General features: G+C 35.7%; 1 protein-coding gene and 1 long non-coding RNA gene across 6 annotated transcripts in view; one reads left to right on the forward strand and one right to left on the reverse strand.

Annotated features, from left to right (window-relative positions):
- LOC149541970 (uncharacterized) overlaps positions 1–12009 on the reverse strand; it is an 81050-nt gene that overhangs the window by 38527 nt on the left and 30514 nt on the right. For 4 of the 5 annotated variants that reach the window (XR_016355405.1, XR_016355403.1, XR_016355406.1 and 1 more), the window contains 2 exons: positions 4474–4531; positions 4023–4059 (listed from right to left, as the gene is read on the reverse strand). This is a non-coding gene — a long non-coding RNA (uncharacterized LOC149541970). The remainder of the gene's footprint in view (positions 1–4022; positions 4060–4473; positions 4532–12009) is intronic. The other variant, XR_016355404.1, reaches the window with a different exon arrangement.
- Positions 1–12009, forward strand: part of LOC149541971 (replication factor C subunit 3-like) — a 78834-nt gene that overhangs the window by 38241 nt on the left and 28584 nt on the right. The window lies entirely within an intron of this gene.

Here is a 12009-nt window from a genome sequence, read left to right on the forward strand (position 1 = left end):
TTGTGTTTTGAAACAATGAAATATTGTTATCTTGTATGTCAAGGTTATATGATGTTTAAATGGCATGCTTTATCCATATTTTCAAATGAATGTCATGTATACTTGCAAATTTCCCTATATATTTGAAAACTTTCCTATATTGTATGTAGTCATTCCTTTACCGACCCCAACCTTGGTGTCATGTCCCCAATTTCTGCCCTTCCTTAGTGACAACATTTCTAGCAAGGTTGGTCTATTATTTGGTTCCCATAGGCCAGCAAACCATAGAGGGAACCAACCCAGGGGCTTTGAGAGTCATGCATGAGCTTCCCAAGTAGTTTGGAGCAGTAGACAACAGTTTCCTACAATTTAGGAGGGATTCCTAATTTGTAGAGATTGACTAGGAGTGGTCTAGGAGGCATTTGGAGACCTCGGCGAACGTTTTGGAGACTTAGAGTGTATATCCTATTTTTTAGGAGGAACTCCCAGTTCAGTGACAATTCTCTCAGAGGTGCACACAGTAAAGGAGTCATTGGGACTCAATTTTGGTTGATTGGGGCTCTCTCCTATTTTTTAGGAGCATCCCTAGATTTTAGGGATGGACTGCCAGTTGACCCATCTTGTCCGGCATCAGTCACAAATAGGTGACAAGGTTAGATTCATGTTTGATTGGTCATTTTGGGCCTTTTGGGATCATTTGGGAAATATTTGAATATATTTAAATATTTTCTAAGTTGGTGATTAAATAAATTAAAATAAGGTTAATAATATAACCATTTTGGAGTAATAAAGGGATTTTGGCTTCAGTTGATCAGGTACACCTATGTGTTATAGCTTGTTGGAAAGGTCTCGAATTATTATACATGATTTTTACTATCTATAGACTTTTTGGTGCCTTCAGCTATGGAATTTTAATAAAGTAATGTTTTTCGTATAGCATGGACGACTTTAATTGGGAAAATGTTATTTTATTATATTTTATTTAAAGGGCAAAGTGTAATTTCCCTTTAGGGTTCAATTTACAATTGGAAGGGGATATAAGGAGATGGAGACCTAATTTCTTATTATCTTTTGCATATTGAAAAACTTGTTTTTGTGAATTGGCTCTGAGAGAGCAATTCTTCATCTGGGACGCAAACCCCAGGTTTTGGATTGGCTGGGACGTAGCCCTCAGCAATTATTGGCATTGGATTCTTCAGACAGTGTGCGTTGCTATCAGGGATAGAGTACACCATTCTTTATTGTGGATTCAGGTTGCAGATTTATGGTTTCAGCGTTACAGATTGATTCTTTCAGCTGGGACGTGATTCCTTGCAGTCTTACGGCTGCCATTCGCAGCAGTTTGGCATCATTGTTGGATGTAAGCTCCTTGGAACTGCATTGGATTTATTATTTGGCTTTATAAATCAGAAATCTGCCTGGTACGATTTATAGCAATTCTGATTTGGCTCTATGTTCTTATTTATTTTCAGTCTCCTCTCATGTTTATTGTTCATTATTCATTATTATTGTGAAAACTATCAAAAATCACAAAACAAAAACAAAACCTTCTGCAACTTCTGTCTATTCTCAAAGACCATCAAAGAAATCACAGGAAAATATAGTTTATTAATTTAAAAAAGGCATATATGAACTTGTTACAGCCAATTGGGAGCATTTCATAGGAAAATATTTAACTTGAGTGGCTAGGCATTGGACATAGGTGTTTGGATGCTAACAGCTATTAAAAATACATTTATGGCAGCTCAAATACCTTGGTTAGATGCTACTTCCTATCATTAGCAATAAAAAACAATTTCCAAAATTTTGAGGTATAAGGATAGCAAAGAATTTTTGTAATATGGTGTAGAGTTTGTAACAATCTTATATATTAATTGTTGGTTGCCCATGCACCGAAATCCAAATGTGTTTCTTGTCTAATTCTCATCCTTCTGTCAACTAAGTGGTAGGAGATTTACAAAGAGAGAGCTATTTTTTGGTGCTAGTTACACATAGATTTTCTTTTATTCTTATCATAAGCTTAATTACTCCAAATGCAGCCCAAGATCATCTTACACAAAACAGACTTCCTCTTTGTGTGTGCGCATCTGTGTGTGCATGTCGCATGCATGTATGTGTAAAAATATAGGGAAATTTCAACTAGTCATATGATATCATTGACAACATTGCAAGGTAATCACATTGACATATACAATATAAAATCAATGGTAAAACACAACGATAGAGTTCACATGAGAGTCAAACAAATTAATAGTAATATGTAATTACTTCCATAATTGATAATTCATCAGTGTGCATATGAAAAATAGTAGTACTGCATACACCAAAATGCGCCAAAGGCTATAGTTTGCACTATGAATGTCAAAAATTGTAAAACATAATGATGAAAAGCAAAGTTTGATGAATCAAACTCAGCTTAGCAACCCAGAAGTTTGAGAGGCATCAATGAAAAGCTGCACAGGGTGTTAGATGTGAGAAAACCCAAACGACAGAAGAGGTATAGGGGAATGTTTTGTTCCCTCATAGGCTGTAAGTGTGTGGTTGGGGGGGGCACTTGGTATATAAACTAATTTATCCTTTTTAAACCCTGATTAAATAATAGAATGTAATCAGAACATATGCAAACTTTGGCAAATAAGGACCCTAAAACACAAAAATTTACATCTAAACTCTAATAGGGAAAACCACAGCAATAAATGTGTGTATATGAATCTCCTTTTACAGTATTTATAGCCACCAATCTACTAGAGGCACAAAACCCTAAATATGAATAACCAACTTCTCAAAGATGAAGCACTAACTTAGCCAAAATGAGGCACCAACCTCCTCATTATGAAGCACCAACTTCACCAATAAATTCTGCTATAATGATGGTCATGCCACTGACAAGACCTGAACACTAGATCCTTTTAGAATCTGCATATCAATTCCTTCAATCCATTACAAACCTGATCACAAATATGCTCCAAAGCTGTCTCAATCTCTTCTTTGCATCTGCTTATGGACTTCTCATATCCTCTTGAATCAATCTACTTTATATACTGCTCTTTGTCCTGGTGTATGTACTTTATCTTCTTTGTTCAGACAACACACACTCTCAACTCCCATTCTTATTATGATCTTCTATCTGCCCCAAGAGAGGCAGTCTCCTTAATAATCACTACTCTTCAGTCGAATGAGTCATCTTCGTTTATCTTTTGTTTTGACAATTTGTTGTCTTAATGGATGCTTTCTTTAAATCGCACCCTTTGAGAGTGTTTAATTTTTTAACAATACAAAAGCCAAATCACATCTTAAGGAATAGCTTCTTAATCAAAAACCTCAATTTAACCAGCACCATTAATCGCACCTTTTGAAATTGTATTTTTTAATAGTTGGAACACTGAATATACGAATTGCTCAAAAGAAGTTGGTTGTCATGTTCTCTAAATTGTTTATCTTACCAAGTCAACCATATTATGATGATGTCGGGTTATCAAATTATAAGCCAATCTCTTGTTTCTATTTTCTCAAAGGGAGACAACCTTGTTTATGATTTTAGATCCTTGCTCTTATAATGATCACTGCTTTGTTCCCTTATACAGTCAGAAATTTTCTATAAATCTTGTAATCATACCTCTTTGAGTTACACGGTTATAGCGTTGTTAATATTATCACTGTTGTATGTTCATTCACTTGTTCACAGTAGTTGCTCTTCATCTTATCGTTGTGGTATGTTTCATTTTTGTTCATACTAGTTGCTGCCATAATCATTTCTTTTATGCAATCACTGTCATCACTACATTGCTAACTCTGATTTTCTCTAAGTCCAACTAAAATGATATCTTCTAAAACATGTTGTAAAAACCACTTTTTCCGGGTCTTAACTAACAACTAGCATATCATAAAAGTACAGCTACTAGTCCATATCCATGAGAAGGCAGTTATAACAATTATGTTCATGTGAATGAGATCAACGGTTACAATCAGTTAAACGAAAATTTCATAACTAACAGTTGATAGCATCATCATTAAATCTAAATAAAGAATTTGAGTTTACATACCCTAAATTCCGAAACTGGAACCTTCCTAGGGCAACATCTGCAAAACCCAAGTTAATCCACATATACCACTTAGGGCACAAATAGTTATATTACTATCGAAATGTCAATTACCATTTAGGGCAACAAATACCATTGCATCTAGGGCATCAAATACCAATATATCATCCTTTTTCTTTCCTATTGCTAAATATGGCAATAACATATAGTTTAAAGATACACTCATATTCATTATTCACGTAAATAAAAGACAGAAAATAACCACCATCAGATAAGCCTATCTCATGCATACAAATACATTTCACGTTCAATTGGACGATCAACTGATCTAACCGGTTGCCATTTACATTGGCAAGAAAAGCTGATTTCATTTAAGGAAATAACCAATTCAACGATATAAATCATTCTAACATATCTTCAACTTGTAATTTCAAATATCATAAAAGTAAATTACCTGTTACCAACAGATGTTGAATGCATAACTTATCTTTGTCTTGTGCATGTCTTGGCATCTGGTGGAGAGGAGAAACATTTTCAAGTTAAAGAATTCTCAAAATCATAGTTCACAATTTTATTTTTCCTTTGAAGTTCAAGTCCAAAATGGATAACAAAATATTAACTACCATTTCATATGAACAGGAATGTAACTACATAAAGTATAAGGCTGAAAACATGCAACTAAAAAGAGATGTCTAGTGACCATCAAGGTTTAGATAACACCGCATTAGGGTTATAGAAACTGGTTTGTATTGTGCAAGCTTCAGCATTTGGACCTAGTTTAATCTTCTTATTCTCTACTAATAATGGCCCTTCCTCTTAGGATAAAGCACATGTACCATTTTGGTCCTGTCATTCGAGCATACTAGTGTTAAGAATGTTTGCTCATTAATAGGCAGGCATGCCTGATTAACTAGCACCACCAATATCTTGTGATCAAATTAGGCAAGCATGCCTCTAATCAACCTTGGCCAAGGATTTATCACCACCACTCGACTTACCAATCATGTCATTTTCCTTAGTTTTGATTCATCTTTATGATTTTGCAATTTATCCATCTGTTTATTTCACCCCAGCTCTTCTAGATGATCCCCGGTGTGTTTTTTTTTCAACTTCCATTGTAAAATATTCAGTTATGCAAAATAAATCTCATTCAATATTACATTATTAGTTCCTCTGAAACAGTGTTCGGCCCAAGGTTCAGTGTCGAATCCAGTTTTCTGATACCATATGTAACAACCACTTTTTTCGGGTCTTAACTAACAACTAGCATATCATAAAAGTATAGTTACTAGTCCATATCCATGAGAAGGCAACTATAATAGTCATGTTCATATGAATTAGATTAACGGTTACAATAAGTTAAACAAAAATTTCATAACTAACAATTGATAGCATCATCATTAAATCTAAATAGAGAATTTGAGTTGTCATACCCTAAATTCATAAACCGGAATCTGCCTAGGGCAACATCTGCAAAACCCAAGTTAATCCACATATACCACTTAGGGCACAAATAGTTATACCACTATCGAAATGTCAATTACCATTTAGCGCAACAGATACCACTGCATCATAATGACAAATACCATCTAGGGCATCAAATACCAATGTATCATCCTTTTTCTTTCCTATTGCTAAATATGGCAATAACATGTAGTTTAAAGATATGCTCATATTCATTATTCACATAAAAGAAAGACAGAAAATAACCACCATTAGATAAGCCCATCTCATACATACAAATACATTTCATGTTCAATTGGAAGATCAAATGATCTAACCAATTGTCATTTACATTGGCAAGAAAAACTGATTTCATTGAAGGAAATGACCAATTCAACAATATAAATCTTCAACTTGTAATTTCAAATATCATAAATGTAAATTGTACATCGGGACGGAGAGATGTCGGAACAAGTTTCCAGGACGGGGGAAAACTAGGCCTCATTTTCGAGACGATGGGGGGACGGCCAGGGGATGGTAGCAAGGGGAGGACGGGGCAGGGAGGAGTGTTGTATGGTATACATATAGAACTTGAAATGCTTGTTATGAAATGATGTTTCAATAGAACATACCAAATTAAAATACTTGAACATAGCCAAATTGCAACATGAACTAAAACCATTGAACATTCAACATAGTAACATATTACATTCCTGATTAGGACCAGGGCGACCAAAGGGCGCAACAGCTAGAAGCGGAGGAGAACCAACTGGCCTTCGAGGCTTCTCAGGTTATGCAAGAGCTGGAGCGAAAGAGAGAGGAATAACTCTCGCCTGTTCTTTTGTTTTTCTGTCTTTTGGCTTTTGGTCTAGCTTTAGGCCGTGGTTTGACTTGTCTTTTTTCCTGGTCTTTTCTCAGAACTCTACTTTTTGGCTGGGCTTTATGCTTATTATCAACCTCTGAACTTACACTTTTTTGGCTGGGCTTTCACGCTTATTATCAGCATTATATGTTTTAACTATTGGGTTTCAGGATCCCTGTAAAACCTGTTTATCTAATCAAAAACATATTACATACCCAATAGTAAAATTCAAAAAACAAAAGTCAAATAGAAATCCAAGTCCCCATACTAGTGGCAGCATGGTTGCAGAATGGCAGAGGTGGGGGCACTTGGGTACGTGAGTACCCGGTGCAAGGACGTCTCAGGGATGGATACTCCAAGGTTCAGGAGGGGGGTGCGAGTCCTCATGTAACACTAGTAAATTACCTGTTACCAACAAATGCTAAATGCATAACTTATCTTTGTCTTGCGCATGTCTTGGCATCTGGTGGAGAGGGGAAACATTGTCAAGGGCTTTTACCTCCCACCGTAGACCTTTGAATATCTTTACACAATCTCAATCGAGAAAGGCCCTCCCTACCCTAGGAATTGGCTTGGGACACCACAATCTAGTCACTGAGCATTCTAATGCTAGAATGTAAACCCACCGCCTGGCTTGGCAACAAAATTTTATACAAAGGATTTCCATGAGCCATCTTTTTATTGTACTTGAATGTTATCACTGATTATATTCTTTCTTTTATTGCAGGAACTCTTCCCACTCTTTTCTCCCTTCAGCTTGACCATAAAGCTCCTCACACTCTAGAGGTTCACATTATATTTTCTAGATTTATGATCACTTATTCCTTTGCCATGCTTCATGCCATTTTCGGCCTATTGCATCATTACTTATTATGCTTTTGTTTTTGGTTTGATTTCAATTATGAGAGAGCATTCCATCTTAGAGATATATCGATTCTATCCTCGTATAGTGCTCCTTTCAGATTACATATATATGCAATGCAACGTTATTACCAAACGAAGCATATCAGTGAAACGATAAAGTCACTATGGAAATTTATCACATTCAGCTCTGTACTTACAAACCAGAAAATAAAATCTAGAGGCCGAGTTAATAGCAATCGCATATTCAAGAAGAACAAATTATATACAATGGGAAACATAGCATGATCCCACGCGAGCATTATATGGAAATCTGTAGTATTACCAGCACCAAGACCTCAAAACAATTCGATGAATAATCACAAACTTAGTCCACAATCCTTGACTCTATCAATATACCATTGTTAATAACTTGCAAGAGCTCAATCATGCAACATATGTTGTGGTATTGATGGAAATCTGTAATGTTCGGTATAATGTGCAGCGAGATAGAAGAGAGGTGTGCCTCTGCAGCATGATTAAGAACATAAATAAGAACAAGTCTCAGCCAAAATGGGAAATGACCTCCCATGTTAGTTCGGTTAGACCAAGATTGAGGTGGCATGAACGTTGCAAGACTCTTAAAATTTCAAAAAGACAAATATAATAGCTCAATGCCACAAGGTGGTGGATACAAAATGCAATAAGGTTGATAAAGCAATTTAAAATAAATAGCCATGGACAAGGTCAAGAAATACATTAAAAATAAAAGGTGGCAACATTTGCCTAACCATGCCTTAGTATATTAATGTCGTTTCTATATATATTCAAGCTTGCCTAACTAATATATATATATAATACGTTACTGATGAACTTCGCATACATATATATACATATATGTGTATACATATGTAAATATTTAATACCCACACAAGCATGAGTATAGGCATGATATTACTATACTAAGACATGGTAGCTTTGCAAGATATACCGAGATCATCCACAAAATGAACGTAATATTTCTTATTAAAATTTTACAATGTTTTTAATTTAACCAATTAAGTCATGGCTATCCTTTGTTCTTCTTACTTCTCTAGCTGTTTCATCCTTGGTCGTGGTGGTTTGGGACTCCCATCTATTTTATCAATGGTAGGTGGTGGCCCCCGTGCCCAACTCCTTTGTGGCAATGCTTTCCCCCCCCTTCGACATGCTCCTGCAAGGAAGAAATTCTCCATGATAATATCATATTCCTCAATATAACCATATTTTTCATAAACCATCATAACAACTAACCGCCTTTTCACTTCCCATGAATTCATGATGAATAACCAACTTTCTAAGATAACATTAAAATATCATCATAACGGTTAACTAGGATGCCAACTTCATATGAAATTATAACAATTAATTATCTTACCATTTCATGTGATCGTAACTAATTTTACCTATCAACTAACTTCACAGGAAACCTCACCGACTATATGAACAATTTTAAATTGAGCCAAAAATTGGGATGTAACACATGCTATTTGTTATTGTCATATTTACCATATCTTCTTACTATCAATATTTGACCTCAATGACAGTTTTTTCACCAATCCCCACCTTGGTCATTGATGGCAACCTCTTAGTGATATGATCTTGATCCTCTTTACTTCTATGCTCCCACTTTCTCCAATCTCTCCCTCTTTGAAACCAATTGCAAGAGGTATCTAGGGGCTAAATGAATAACACCCCTTGAATTCATGCATCTCATGAAGAACTTATACATGAGAGTGACACTACTCCCAACTTCTCTCTTAGATGCTAAGTCTCCTTTAGAAGAGGCTTTGTGAAAATGAGTGCAAATTCCAAACTTGCTTGTAGCTCAAGTACTTGTTCTCTAAGGAGGTGGTATTTTATCAAGATATGCTTCATCCTAGAGTGCATAACTGGATTTTTGGATATGTTTATAGCACTTGTATTATCACACAATATGGAGATAGGATGCTCATATTCAACCTCACTTGTGCTCTTTCTATCATCACCATTGCCAGCCCAATTGACATGTGTATATGCTCTGAGGGTGAAATCTTCACCTCTACCACAAGCCAAGATTTATTGTACCCTTTAGATACTCAAAAATCCTTGACAGCCCTTGTGTCTCCTTTGGTGTTTCTTGAAAGTGTGCCACCAATCTGTTGTGAGGTTCTCACATAATCACCCCAAAATTTTGGGGACCCCCTTTTTTTGGATTGCCTTGACAAATTTTTCGAGTTGTCCAAAAAAATTTGATTTTGGAAATTTTACACTTTGGACACCTTCGGGCTAAGAGGGATGTGGTTGGATTTCATTCTTCACCTAGTCTTAACTTGATTTTCCGGAACTTGTAATTTTATCCTTAGGCCAAACGATTTCAAAGAAAACATTTTTTTCGACAGTTACAACAATACTCGGCAGGGTAAATTTACAAATTTTTTTGGACTCAGACGGATTTTGGAAATTGGATGTAATTGTATAATCTTGAGCATTTTCAAAATGAAATTCTTTAGATTTAATTGTTTTGGAAAAATTTTAAATTTTTGGTGAAAGAGAAAATTTTTGCAAGAGTGAAATTAAATTGGAAAATTGATTTTGGATACTAGAGAAAATGATTTATCTTGGAAAAATTTAAAATTGCATTGCAAAATCGAAAATGGATCAAATTGCAAAATTTTGCATTAAATTGGCTAAATTTGCCTTTAAGATTTTTAAAATATTTAAAGAGATTGGTAAATTAAAATTGAAAATCAATTTTAATCTGATTTTAGTGATATTTTAATTACCAAGACATTGTTAAATGAAAATTCTTAACATCTCCAAGGCTTTCTTAATATTATTTTGCAATTTTTGGTCCTAACTGGCAATTAAATGTGCAAATTTCACTATAGGAAAAATTAATTTTGGCTTGGCATTCAAATTGGGACCATTAATGAAATACTAATTTAATTGTTTTCTCCTATAGGAGCTAGTCGGCCAGCCTAGAGGAGTAATGGGATAGTATAAGAGGGCTCCTCCCTCTCCCATTTTCTCATTCCATCACAAGCCTTCTCTTGCTTGGCAATTTTTTTTGGAGCAGCTTTCTTCTCTAGCTTGGTGATTGTCTAAGGAAGGGCAGTTCTATGTGTTTGGCAATTTCTGGAGAGCAGATTTCAACCTTGGCAATGATGGAGCAGACCTGAATATTCTCTTGCTTGGCGATTTTTTTTCACAAAAGGAGGCAATTTTCTACCTTAGCTGATTTTCCTTGAGGAGCAGATTTTCATGTGCTTGGCATTCTCCTTCCTCCAAATTGAGCAAATTTTAGACCTTGGCAATTTTGTTGGGGCAGATCAGAATATCTTATTCTTGCTTGGCGATTGGAAAGGACTGATTTTCTTGCGAAGGGTTGTGATTTTTTACACCAGATTTGGGCGATTTTACTTGGAGGAAACACATGATTGAAGGTCTGATTTTTGGCAGAGTGTGGGCAATTTCCAAGAGATTAAAATTCTAGTTTTGCAAGGAGGCTTGGATTTTTTAAGGTCTGATCCAAATTCAAAGAGAGTCCAGCTATTGGTAAAGGTAAAATTAAAGCAAAATTCAATTCATTTTAGAGCTGAAGATTGGTTCGAAGGTGGAATTTACTCCTTGTTCTTGCTTGGTTTCGTTTCCCTTATGTTCTTCTTGCATTCATCATCTACCACTTCATCATCTCATTGCTAGGTTGAAGATTGGAGAGATAAGTATAGATTTCATGATATGACACTTGGCGAGGCAAAAATAAGCTAAACCACCCTAGGAATGAAGTTGGGAGATATAAGTGTAATCCATCTTAAGGTAATGAAGAGGTAGAAATAAGTGGTAGTCCCACCCCTAGGTTGAAAATTGGAGATTAATAAGGTGTAGTGATAGGACTTGGCGAAGCAGAAATAAGTTAAAATCCATTGATAGAAATAAGGTTGGAGATCAATAAAGGGTAGTCCATATCGCTTAGAATGAAGAGGCAGAAATAAGTGTTTAGGATGGTAGACGTTAGTGCAAGCAAGAACCCCAAGGGAATGAATACCAAAAAAGACAAGGAAGACATGATGCCTAAGACCACCTTCTTCTCGAAAGTGAGGCGAATAAGTGATACCAATATCGGCACTATAAACATGATACAGCTAAAGGACAAACTGAAGGAAGGGCAATTCCCCATGGCAAAGAAGATCTACAAAAACGGAATTGTACATGCAACGGCCTTCCCTCCTACCTTGCCTTGTCCAGAATTGGTAATGGAATGTGCATCCCAGTTTGATTTGGTTAGTAAATTCATCATTTTTTATGGAGAGAGAGTGTTAGCCAACATTGGGGGACAAGTGGTTGAAGAAGCATTCAATATCCCCTAGTACAAAAACATGACAGTGGTAATGATGGATTAAGCGGCTAAGTTATTCCAAGATAACCAAGAGGCTTATTTCATTCACCTAAAACAAAATTGGTTACATGAAGGCAAAAAGGGAGCCACCAGATCATCAAGGCTCACCGTGTCAGATTTCAAATTAGAATTATGGTGATCTCATTGTGCTTCTCAGCCGGATCATGGGCCTAGCTCAAGCTATGCAATTCGAAAACTGGATGTACTTCTTTATTGATGAAATTGAAAAAGGGAAAAGAAGATTTTATTGGGCTAGGATTGTAAGCCAAAATTTAGAATTGCAACTTAGGATAGTGCAAAATCAAAAGCAATTCTATATGAGTTCCTACCTCTTTTATTTGATTTAGAGGTGGTGAAGATTGAAGAGTGAGTTTTAAGAAGAGCACATTTTAAGGAAGTGATTTGAAAATATTTGAGGCTAGAGACCA

Source organism: Cupressus sempervirens, chromosome 8 (genome assembly GCF_028749045.1).
Source record: "Cupressus sempervirens isolate cs-2001-9-10 chromosome 8, ASM2874904v1, whole genome shotgun sequence".
Classification (NCBI taxonomy): Eukaryota; Viridiplantae; Streptophyta; class Pinopsida; order Cupressales; family Cupressaceae; genus Cupressus; species Cupressus sempervirens.